The 13,014-nt window shown below is 36.7% G+C and overlaps 1 protein-coding gene across 4 annotated transcripts in view; it reads left to right on the plus strand.

Moving 5' to 3' along the window:
• lrp1bb (low density lipoprotein receptor-related protein 1Bb) overlaps positions 1-13,014 on the plus strand; it is a 631,192-nt gene that overhangs the window by 87,447 nt on the left and 530,731 nt on the right. The window lies entirely within an intron of this gene.

Genomic DNA, 13,014 nt, shown 5'->3' on the forward strand with positions numbered 1-13,014 from the left:
CATGCACAAAACTTCTTGCACGCCCTCAAATATACACTGCTCAAGTGCAGATTTTCTTGTTTGCTCTCAAATAATCGCTGCTGTAGTGTGATTTAGTGCGTTTATGTAACGAGTATGTCTCCGACATTAGATTTTCTAGGAATATTTCTGAATGTCTCCAATAGACCTACAGACTGGTTATAATGCGTCCTGAAGTGAAACGGCTATAAACTCCAGCAAGATAAAGTCATTGCAAGCAAAATCATAGATCTTTATTTATAAATAAAGTATAACTATATAAACTGTGTTCATCTTAACCGAAAGCTACATCGTGTTTTCTAGCCTGACGCATCATCCACCTGTCAGTCAGTCAGTCAGCCAGTCAGCCAGCATGTCACCTTAAAGGGTTAAACAAATAACACACAGCACTACTATGGTTACAGAAATGTTCGCTTTGTCACTATTCACTTACCTTTTAATACATTTTGGTGCAATTATAACCCGCTATTAAAAAAAAACAACGACTGAATGATTTGAATTAGAAGCTGTAATGTAGCCGTGGCGGGATGAATTTTGGTGTGGCGCCTCGCTATTGAAGAATGAATGTAGCAGAAATCATGCAGTATGTAATCATATCTTATTATATTAGATATTAATGTAATTATATTATATCAGTAATCAAATTATTTGCCTTAATCTGAAGACAGTAATATGATTGTGTTTATATGAGTTGCTTCTTCTATGTTCTTTTCATGATCCTGTTTTACATGTTATAGCACAGATCGATTATGTTATTTAGGGGTGTCAAAATTAATTGTTTCTTCGTTACACCGCGATGCAGATGTGGACAATTCGGTATCGGTTCAGTAATAATCGTAACCGGTTATTGTGTACTGACGACAATATCTCATATTCGCTATGTCGCCATAGCTTACTATAGCGAGGGAGGCGAGCGCGAGTGTTTACAACCCTCCAACTACTTAATGCAGAAACTGCACAAATTCACTGCGTGTGCACTTCAATAATGTGACTAAAATAGGCATACTCATCCTAATTTAATTTCTGTGTAGTTCGACTATGACTTCAGTCAGATTAAGGTAATCAACAATCGCTGTTCACATGGTAGATTCTATAACAGAGTATTGTCTTAATTGTATTAAATTATGGGTGTCCATGTAATCGTACTCTGTCTCTAACTGAACAGTGAAATCATATTTGGAACGACCAAGTTTTACATTTTTTGTTAAATGTTTCACAGATGTTTTATTTATGTCTTATTGAAGATATAGAAATAGAAACATGGATGTTCATTACTATAATAAAATATAAATTTTATATAAAATACACTGCATTACATTAAACAATATTAAAGTACATCAATAGCATCAAATTTATACTTACGTTTTCATACTTGGAAGAACAAAAAATTAAATTAAAAAGACTAAAAATCATTCATTGGTTAGCTGTATACACTACTGTACCAAATATTAGTGTAAACTGTGAATGTGAATATATTTGCTAACATGAATGAATCATTTTGTTTCTTATTATTGTTATCATTAATGTAGATTTAAGGCGATTTGCATTACATTTTTTTCTTAAACGTGTCATATAGTGCATTGATTTATTGATAAATTATTTTAAATTATATTCTCTAAATCGTACATTTTGCATCCTGACATGTCTCATGCTGTCATTGCCCAGTAACGCACAGTAAACACATTGCCATTTGCGTTTTTAAAACAAAAGTCTCACATACATAGTAAGTGAAATATACGCTTAAAGGGGTGGTCCACTACGATATCAAATTTTAAACTTTAGTTGATGTGTAATGTAGCTGTGTGAACATAAACAACATCTCTGGATGTAAAAAGTTCTAAGTTCAATGCAAAGGGAGACCTTGGTTTTAACCGAGTTAGCTTAGCAAAGCCTACAATGAACGAATTTTGGGGACTACAAAAAATACTTTCAGGCCTTGTGAGATCACAAGCGTACCTTTACCGCACACACACTGCGCAGCTAAGGGCCGTGGCCAGAGGCGCTGTAACATTATAGCAGAGAGAGCTAAAATGCGTCCAAACGCTGCTATTTCCACAGAGCTTCGTCTGTTTCTGTATTTGGGTTTCCAAAGGACACGACACAAAGACAGAATTGCTTACAGTTCAATATTAATTATGTTCCAGAGAATTATAAAATATATAGCAAGCATAATTTGACAAAAAAAACAGCTCCAGAATATCTCCCAGTTCAGTGCTGGATTAGGTTAAAATCTCTTAAAAGCAGAAGCTGTGAACTACAACCTGTAAGTGTTTTTATTTGTAAAAATTGATCATGACATGTACAGTGTCTAGCGTGAACGGTAAGCTGTAGCAACAATATAAACAAGGGGAAATGCTGATTTAGCTACAAATTCATATTTATCAGTCAAACTGCTGTAAACACACACACACACACACACACACACACTTTTATGTGTGTGCGCAACTTTGCATTAATTCTCTTTAGGCAGCTTTTCCATGCGTTTTACTTCTCAGATAATGAAGTTGCAAAAGATATGTGGATGATTCATATTACTTACAACTGCATATTAGGCTTGGGCGGTATCCAAATTTTGATACCGTCAAACCGCCTCCATATTTTACCCCGGTTTCCGGTATTACCGGCGTAATAAAAAAATTATGACGTAAGGCTCAGACAGCGTCACCAAACTGTTGGCTTGAGCCTAAACCATTCAGAAACTGAATACATTCTATGCGACCTTAGGCTCGCGGTCAGAGAGAGCGAGAGAGAGAGAGAGAGAGAGAGAGAGAGAGAGAGAGAGAGAGAGAGAGAAGCGACGCACAGCACCTCTCTCTCTCTCTCACACACACACACACACACACACATACACACACACACACACACACATCTCTCCCGCGATTTATTCAGAAATTTACTCCCGCACCATAAGAAATCTGGCCGGCTCCCGCGGTACAGCAGCGGGAATGCAGAGCTGTAATCGGGCAATAAAAATTATACCCGATAGGTCCCGAGTCCGACAGGTACAGTTTGATTGACAGCTTTATAAAGCCCGAACCCATTTACAGCCCGACATTATTCAAATGTGCTCATGCACACAGTTCTATTGCATTTTTTCAAGAATGAGTCATTTATATGTTTTAACATCATTTAGTCGTAACAAATGTAGACTAGGCTATATGCCACTTGAAAGTTGGAACAAAGAAATAAAGTAAGTCCTCTGTAACATCGTAACATATCAGCACTCTATAGGTCTAGGTAGATGCACTTAGCTTTTAAATTGACCAACACACAAATGAAAAAAAATCTTTCTTAACAAATCAAATTAAAATAAACTCTAAATGATGACGGGTATTTTGGCAATAACGAAATTAAGATAAAGGCTTTGCAAGATGTGTTTCTCCACTTCTCTTCACAATCTGGCATTAAGGCGGCGGTGAAGCTGAATATTAAAAGAATAATGCCACCATTAGCCTGTATACTCTGTCTACATTATGATTATATGGTTTAATTAATATTTATTTATAATTTAAAAACCCTTTACTCACCAAGATTAGGCTACGTGTGTTTATGGAGGAACATTTAAATCCACAGGCTTTAGCGCAGTCCTGCGCTCACGTGGTCCAGCAGCTGAACACCCTTTCCTGCTGCTACAGGCGAGTTCTGATATGGCTGATTTTGCAAGTTTTGGGTTGGATTGTTTGTTCATCTTCTACCAGTCCGGAACATCCATTTTATTTTACATGACAGCAGTTTCACTTTAGCGAGAAGCCTCGTCTTTTTACCTGTCAGCTTGCGGTTTAGGGCTCTACCGTAATACGCAGTGTATGAGCGACCGGCGAAATACCTGCAGCTGGAATGCGCTTTCTGAGCTAGTGACTGGCTTGACCGCCGTAATAATACGCTTTTTTACTACTTCATCATCATTTGTTTCACCTTTGTAGGGATGGATTTTAATGCAGGGATTTTGATTTTTTCGGGTCTCGCCAGGTTCGGGCAAAGATCTTCAGCTCTAATGCAGACCTCTCGTTCATATTAACCACGTCTCCCTTCTGTTCAGTCGAAACTGCCGAACTGCAGGACACTTTGAAGCGCGTCACGTCACGTCACCTCTCCCTCTCTCCCCCTCCCTCTCCCTCTTCCTCTCTCTCTCTCCTCCACGCTGTCCCGTGATGACAACCACACATACGTTTTTGTAGGCATTAAATAAAGGATATTTAATATTTTATGACGGTATAACGGTATTGAAACTGACACCGTTGCTATTTTTAGATCCCGCGGTATACCATAATACCGAAATGCCGCCCAAGCCTACTGCATATTCTGGATATGTGTGAAAGACATTGTGTAACGCGTTGAGTTAAAAAAATACAGGATAGCTCACCTAACTCGTGGTAGCAGCAGACAAATAAATCAAGGCTCACACAGGTCACATCCCACATCTTGTGCTTTATTCTTCTGTCAAGATTTATTACAGAAAATAACTTAATCCGAGCTTCAGCGAAAAAGAAAAAAGTCCCGCACACATGCGCTTGTTATAGAAAGTTCACACACTCACAAACACATAGACACACGCATTAGTGATGTCTCTTAAAGGAGCCGCACCCCATTTTCACTTGTTACAGACACTTGTCATATGTTATTTTAGAGAGCAGGCAGGAGGTTGACTGACTGTTTACACAGCAGAAAAGCGCATGCTTGTACGGGTGTGATGTGGAGCCGACCCGCGAATCGCAGCACATTTTGACGATGACCAATCAGAGTCACTTGAGGGCAGGCCTTTCAGAGGAACTAGGAAATATTTCAGTTGTTTTCATGTTAGCTGAGTAGCTGTGTATTATCAAAGTGAGACTTATGAAGAAAATAACATGATTTCCTTCAGGTGAGCACACATTGCTTTGCATCTTATAAGCACAACCAAGCCTTAAAATTATATTTTGGACCACCCCTTTAAAATAACTAAGGGAGGAAAATTATCATTGTCTCACTAGAAAATGTTGTTGCTTATCAAACACAGCATGAGGCATATTAATGAACCCAGAGCTTGATGACATAGCTGCTCGTCAGGTCTGGATTAAAGACCCAAAGAATTATTATTATTTTTTTTTTATAAAGAATGAAGTAATTTGAAATTTGTTTACTTTTTACACTTAAAAGTCAAATTGCTTTGTTGATCATTTTCATTAACCAAACACATAAAAAAACAAAAATCAAAGGATTTTGCTAGTCATTTTAGATTTTTACACCTCAAAGTACACTATTTTAAGGCACATTGATAAAAATAAACATACTTGGTTTGCTAACTTGAAGCTGTTCAACAGGTTTATTTGGGTAAAACCTATGAAAATATCCAGATGGCTTTGAAAAGTGATCATAACATTTCAGCCGTTATGATTCTTGCAATTTTCCGTAGGCCTGTTGATTCATCATAAGTCACCTGCTTTGTTCTTTCACTATAATTAGTGAGCAGAAAAACAAGAGACTAAGAGAGTTTAATACATCCAGCACGTCGTTTCACACTGAGCCTTAGAGGCTGCGGCGCTATGTGAAAATGCCCTTTCTTTATGGAGCTTTTTTATTCCACTGGGATCCTTGCTTTTTGGCATCGGTGCTTGTCACTTGCTATTTATCTCTCCTAAAGGCAATTAATTTCTTTGAAACAAAGAAGTCAAAGCCCCCTGAAGTAACAAGCCAACACAGGTGAAGGAAACCAGCTTAGCAAAAAAATGCCTCAGCAAGGCAGCTTGTGATTGCACTTTATTTCTAAGGACACAGAAAAGTCTTCAGCGGGGGATTAATTATTATCAAGTAGCCCCAAAAATCAATTGTAATGCCTGAATTTAATGTTGAGGTTGATTAGTAAATGCAGTCTATTGGAAACAACAGATTGGCCCGGAAAATAGTGCCTGGTGGGTCATTCGCTGGCATCCCAGGGCTTTGAAAAACCACTTTGTAGTGCAACTCTTTCAAAGTGGGCAGTTATGGAAACCGCATACAGATTATGTTCGGTTTCACTGTTTGATCATTTAGCAAGTCATTCCTGGAGTTAACACCTCAGCACCACTGTGCTACCCTTATATTTTATTTTTAAAACAACATTTTTCTAAAGAGGGCTTTAACTTCAACTCTAGCTCTATAAAATAATCTATAAAATACAGTAAAGTGTTTGTTTGGCTGAATAACATCAGTTTTGAATTTTTAAAAACATTTTTAAGATCAATAATATTAGCCCCTATATGGCTACAGAGCAAGCCACTGTTTTCCAATGACTATTCTAATTACCATAACTTGCCTAGTTAAGCTAATTAATTACTGTAGTTAAGTATTTTTATATAGACTTTAAGCTGATTACCAGTGTCTTGCAAAATAACTAGCAAACTATTATTCACTGTCATCATGGCAAAGACAAAATGTACATTAGTTATTAAAACAATTTAGTTTCAAAATGTGAAAAATCTCTCCGTTAAACAGCAAGTTAAACAAACTTTTTTTTAAAGAGGGCTCATAAGTCAACTTCAACACTAAGCTCTTTAATTGAAATGTAGTAAAGTGTGTTTTAATAACGTTTATACATATTATAACAATTTTATAATTTATTTATTTATTTACGCATTAATGTTTTTTTTTTTGGAATCAATCGAGAAAACGTATTTTGTGGGGATTTGATAATCACTAAACCATGTTGCATTGTCATACAGTTTTGCTGCAAGTATTTAAAGAAGAGAGATGGATAGGAATATTCTGGTGAGTAACAATTGTTTATACACTTTTAGTGGCAACTATTCAATAATTTCCCCCTCTTCCCCTTATTTTCAAAACATCTACACTAAAAAAAGTAATGACAAAAAAGGCAAGACAACAAATTTAAGGTGCTGTATTTAAGTTTTTGACTCATCTAAAGCATAAAAATACTGATAATAATGATAATGTTTGCATAGTTTGCATAAATAATGATATGTTTGCAGATATTCAAGAAACACTCAAAGTGAACATTCTTGTTTATCTAAAAAACAATGCTAAAGTCAGATATTCTGCTTTGAAAATGTTTTTTTCTGTAATGGAACTTTTCTTTGTTTTGGTAATTTTAACATGCTCAATGGAAGTTAAGCCTATTATATTTGTTGGGAAACATTTTGTTCATTCAGTAAGAAAGGCTCTGAAAGCAAACGTCTGACCGAAAGTTGACCTTTGGTGGACAGTAGACTCCGAAATGAGATTCAGGTTCAGATTTTCACATGAGGTTATTAATTAGCAAATGATATAAATATTACGAGTTTAAACATTAGATGAGCAGGGTACATTGTAACCCTGTGTCACAACAACCCACTACGTGACTAGATTTGCAGTGATAAGCAGTTTGGCTGTTTGCACCAGACGAAACACGACAGAAATTTCAAGAGTTACTTAGTTGAAGATTGATTATAAAGCTTGTTTGGCATGCTGTCCTGGGAGAGAGCCCTGAGCTCATAAGATCCTTGAGTTCAGGACTCCCTTCCGTTGCCAGGCAAGAAGGTAGTTTGAGCTCAGGTAGATCTCGAAAGTTCTACCAGAAAGACTTTAGGAGGCAGATAGACGTTTGAACATTTATTGTGAATTGTTTGCATAATTGCAAGTTCGATACGGTCCTTTCATAAAGTCCTTTGGCGTAAGCCCTGTCTATGGTGCAGAACTCTGGATTAGCTGGCAGATCCTGCCTGAAGATGAAGGCAGGGCGATGCCAACCCCTTGAGTGGAGACGAGGCCGACCTGGCGATGGTGGTGGTGATGGGGAAGATGGAGGGAAACTTCCGCAACGTCACCTGAGTACAGCGAAACAGATTGCTTAGATGGGCTTATATACATGGCTTGCTAGGTTGTTATAGGCTGACAAGCTAATTATTATGAATGACATGACATCCCAGTCTTCCTGGTAGAACTATAGCTAAAACTTTCATTTCTCGAACCAGCTGTGTTTAATCATAAGCATGTGATCCTCTTGAAATAGTTTATGAATAAACTTTGCTTAAATACAATCATTCAGCAGCACAGATTTTGCACGTACTCACAAAATGTAAGGGTTTTTAATCTATTTAACATGCTGAATCACAAATATGTTTTGGTTTGCACTGAGTCAGAGGGTTTCTTTTATTTTCAAGATCTGAGATCTCCTGTTGTTTTCAGTAGTATGGCAATACATGTCATGTAAAGTGGCATTTAAACTTACATTGTTAGCATTTAACAATGAATAAAGCACATGAGGAGTACCTGAGGTTATCCTTGTCATAGTTTTTGGTTGATCATCCGTGAGAAATGGAAACAGTTTCTAATATATCAATTTGATTTGTTGGTTGAAACAAAAACTTTTAATATGAAAAATATTCCTTCCATTATGTGCCGTTGCTTTTATTTAGAACATGGTATAGATTAATCTCTCCTGTCCTCAATTTGGCAACCTACGCATGCTTTTGTTTTGATCCGGGAGTGCAATACCTAGTTCAACCACTGGGTGTCAAACTTACATACATACTGCACCTTTACCTCATTTTGATAAGTTATTCAGGTTTTCTACTTTTATGTTTAACTTAATTTATTAATTTATTTTTTTGTCTGTTTAATTAATGCAAGTAGTGAGGACTAGAAAAGTTTATTTGATTCATCTAAAAAGGCAGCAAGAATGTTTTTTACATGGTATAAGGAGTAGCAGAATCATAACTAGAGCAAGCAGACTTCTAAACATGGCCGTTTTGAGAAACGATTTGCCGTGGATGGAGAGATGTGGATAATGCTGTCATGCTCCCTGCTGATTGACAGGACAGGAGGGACCTGAACTTCATCAAATGAAGTGTGCCGAGCGGCTGGAGTCTGTGCGGAGCTCAAGTCATGGGTCGACTGCTGTTTTTGATTGCTCAGCTGTCATGCTGACTTGTCTGACACCGGGTGGAGAGGTCAGGCTTTGACTTTTCCTCACTACGTGATCTGTATGCCAGAGTTGAGCCCCTATTTTAGCTGGTTAACAATGAGTTTGCTGGTCTGTCTGGACAGAGACATCTGTGAAAGACAAATGAGTTACAGCATGTCCTTAACTGGGAACAGATTTTAGATTATTCTGTCTACGCTCAAAGTGCAAAGGATGCGTGATGCGAGGTGTTCTGTCTGTTTGTGGATGCTTTGTTGTTCAGCAAAAAAAAAAAAATAGTTAGCATGTCCTTGTAATTTGCCCCATGTGTTAAAGATATCTTTATTTCACTGTCATTGTAATTTTCTTACTATTATTAATTTGAGTTAGAGATCCACTGATATGTTTTTTTTTTTTTTACTAATATCATTAACCAATAACTCTTTAGAGCCTGAAAGCAAATATATTAGTTTATAATACATACAAACACACTTATATATAATTTCTGCTTAATGGAGAGAATATTGTTTTTCAACATTTCTAAACAAGAGTTTTAATAATTAATTTCTAATAGCTGATTTATTTTATCTTTGCCATGATGACAGTAAATAATATTTAACTAGATTTTTTTTTCAAGACACTTCTATACAGCTTAAAGTGACATTTAAAGCTTAACTAGGTTAGTTAGGATTAACTTGGCAGGTTAGGGTAATTAGGCAAGTTATTGTATAACGATGGTTTGTTCTGTAGACTATTGAAAAAATATGTAGCTTAAAGGGGCTAATAATTTTGACCTTAAAATGATTTAAAAAACTGCTTTTATTCTAGCCAAAATAAAACAAATAAGACTTTCTCCAGAACAAAAAATATTATCAGACATACGGTGAAAATTCCCTTGCTCTGTTAAACATAAATTGGGAAATATTTAAAAAAGAAAAATAAATTCAAAGGGGGGCTAATAATTCTGACTTCAAATATATATATATATATATATTTATATATATATATATATATATATATATATATATATATATATATATATATATATATGTATATGTATATATGTATATGTGTGTGTATATATATATATATATATATATATATGTATATATATGTGTGTGTGTGTGTATATATATGTGTGTGTGTGTATATGTGTGTGTGTGTATATGTGTGTGTATATGTGTGTATATGTAATAATAATATTATCCTACCATTAATGTTAACATTAAAAATAGCATTTAGCATTGATCAATATTGATATGGCCACCGATTTATTGTGCATCCCTGATTTAAAGTATTTTTCATTTTTTCATTATACAAACAATAGCACTTACATAACAGTTTCCAACAATAAGTAAAAATATATATATATGGTTAATGGCTATTAATTTAAACAACAACATGGCTTTAGATTTAGATTTGAGAGTACTGGCACTTGCACCACTAAGTATTTGTCCATGTCCTGTGAACTTGGACCACAAAACCAAATCATAAGTGTAATTTCTTGGAGAATTATATCATGTGAAAGATGATTATTCATTAATTAATTTCCCTTTAGCTTAGTCATTTATTGAAAAACGGCTGCCACAGTGTAGTGCTAACCACTGAGCCACCGTGCCACCAAACATGATTACAGCATGTAAAGTTTTCATGTTTTTAAAGTTTTATTAAAAACAGTAACAATACTATAATTATATTCTTGAAATATACTTAATACATCCCTGATTACAAAGTTAAAGATATAAATGGAAGCTTTCACTCACAATTCTAAGGTTATGTTAATGTTACTTCAGTAATTTATTTAGTCAATAACCACAAATTTAGTCACACTGGCATAAACAAAATTAGTCACAGTCTGGGGCCCTGGACAACTGAAAACTTTTGAAAATGTGTGCACCTATTTTGGAAATGATAGCAGTGTCATTTTCATGTAATCTACGAAAGCACATTTCTGAAAACACTGGCGTTATGTGTTTGTGCATACAAAACTTGTCCCTTTATGTCACAAACACACACACAGGTTTTCAAATATGTCTCTGTTTGTTTGCATGCTTATTTATTTATTTATTTAGCCCATAATGAAAGTCAGTTGTTTCGGAGCTCATTAACAAAACCCTTTTTCAATGTGCTTTTGTGTTCAGCTGTATTTCAATTTTTTTTTTCCTTCCGTACATTAAACATCAAGGTCTTATCATTTAAATGTACTGCATGCAACAGAGGAATTCAGTAATTCAAAAGAAAAAGAAAATGATCCTGTTTTTACTAGAACAACCTATTGCTATTTAAAAGTGCTGCGCATTAGTCATTTCTAGCTGGTTTCTTTACATACAACATCTAACGCTTAGAAACATGTCTGAATTGGCCATGCTGATTGCAGATAATTGAATGCAGCATTAGTGTACCATCACTTTTCCGAAGGCCTTCTAGTTGTTGTGTCCCACCAAGGTGCCTAATGCATCCTTCGGGGAGATGTTTTTTTTTCGTTCGGAAAGCATCTTGGAGTGTAGGGAGAAAAATATTTTCTTCTGTGAATATGCTGCTGTTCGCCGGTAAATGTCTGTTTCTCGGAGAAGTGTACTGAAGTGGATAATTTGCAGTAACTGTCAGAGCCCAGTCTCACTGTGGATTGTAAGATATTACAAGCTAAGGGGCCAAGAAACAATCCTCGCCTTTTTTTAGGATGCAGTTTGTCAAGCGCTAGCAGTTCAAGTTAACTTTTTCGAGGACAGGAACTTCTCTCTTTCCCAGTTGTTCCACTTAAACAATCTTTCAAGTGGCTCATGTGACATTCAAAGCCCGGCTCTCTCTCTCCTTTCCCACCGGATCGCCCTAAACAGGTCTTGTCACAATAGGTTGTCACCAGGTGCCAAAATCTGACTGAATGATTTAGCACATCCTGCCTGTCAGCTCCATTATATCTAATAGGGAAGCTGATGCATAGATTCCGCCTGACAGTGTGGCTGTAATCAAAATGCCTTTGTGCGATTTGGGCACCTCTTTGCTCCGAGATACGCCAGCCAGCGGCTGCCCTGGGGGACCCTTTGCAGATAGCACCGCAAAACATTAATTTTCAGATCTGCCGAACGCAAGCGGCGGCCCCCGGCATTGTTTCCCCCAGGAGCCCAGACACTTCATTATGAAAAAAAAGCTCTTCTCTCGCCATCCTCCACAGTATTTTGACCTAATGACTTTTCTGAAGATTCAGTGAGGGATTAAAGCGCATCCTTATTCCTCCCTTTTAACATACGAATTCTACGTTGAGTTTGGCCGCCAAGTAGCGTCTTCCTACCATTTGCGATGTTGCTCATTGATTAGACCTTTTTTTTTCCTTCCAGAGTGGCTCATGGAAATGAAAAGAACATGTAATCCTTTATGCTTTCAGTGTCTGAACTGGTGTGGAATGTTAAAACTGTGCAAATTACTAATAAACATCAGTCTCGCAGAAGTGATGTTCAGCATTAATATGTATTAAGTGCGCTCCCGGTCAAATATTCTCTTCGAAGAAAAATCCACGACCGTCCTGTCATGCTATCATTAGTATTATTTGAATCATTTATCAAAGTGAATAACGTATCGAGGTTGCTATTTGTTCAATGCTTGTTGAGTGTGAATGCCAGAACGGAGAGCCCATTAATAAAGCCCTGTCATATTGTTGCTACAAATGATTTGCAATAGTGGAGAGCGGGTTGGGGCGGGTGCGAAGGCAATTTTGGAGACATTGTGGAAAGGGAAGAATAATTGAAATCTGGAATGTGATATGAACAAGTTACCCTCGCTCTATATAACCATTACAACATGGTTCAGTGGATGTATTCACAACTGTAATACCCTTGCTAAGCCATGCGTGCTAACCTGCTGACAGGCCAAAAAAATGTCCTCGTAGGTGCGGTGATTGATAGGACCTGAATTGAGACGTTTCTGCTGCTCATTAGCAACACAAAGGAATGTGGGAGATCACGTTAACTGACTGATAAAACAGCAGCGTTTGTGGTTGACTTGTGCTTTAGTTGCTTTGAAAGTGAGATGAGATACTCATGGCCATTGATTGGCTGATGTCATTTGCGTCATGAATGGAAGGATTTCATCTAGGGAGCGCTAAATCTCTTAGGCACCGCGGAGGGTGAAATTACCAAGTCGACATG

This window comes from Danio rerio, chromosome 9 (assembly GCF_052040795.2).
Source record: "Danio rerio strain M-AB ecotype USA chromosome 9, GRCz13ab, whole genome shotgun sequence".
NCBI classification, from domain to species: domain Eukaryota; kingdom Metazoa; phylum Chordata; class Actinopteri; order Cypriniformes; family Danionidae; genus Danio; species Danio rerio.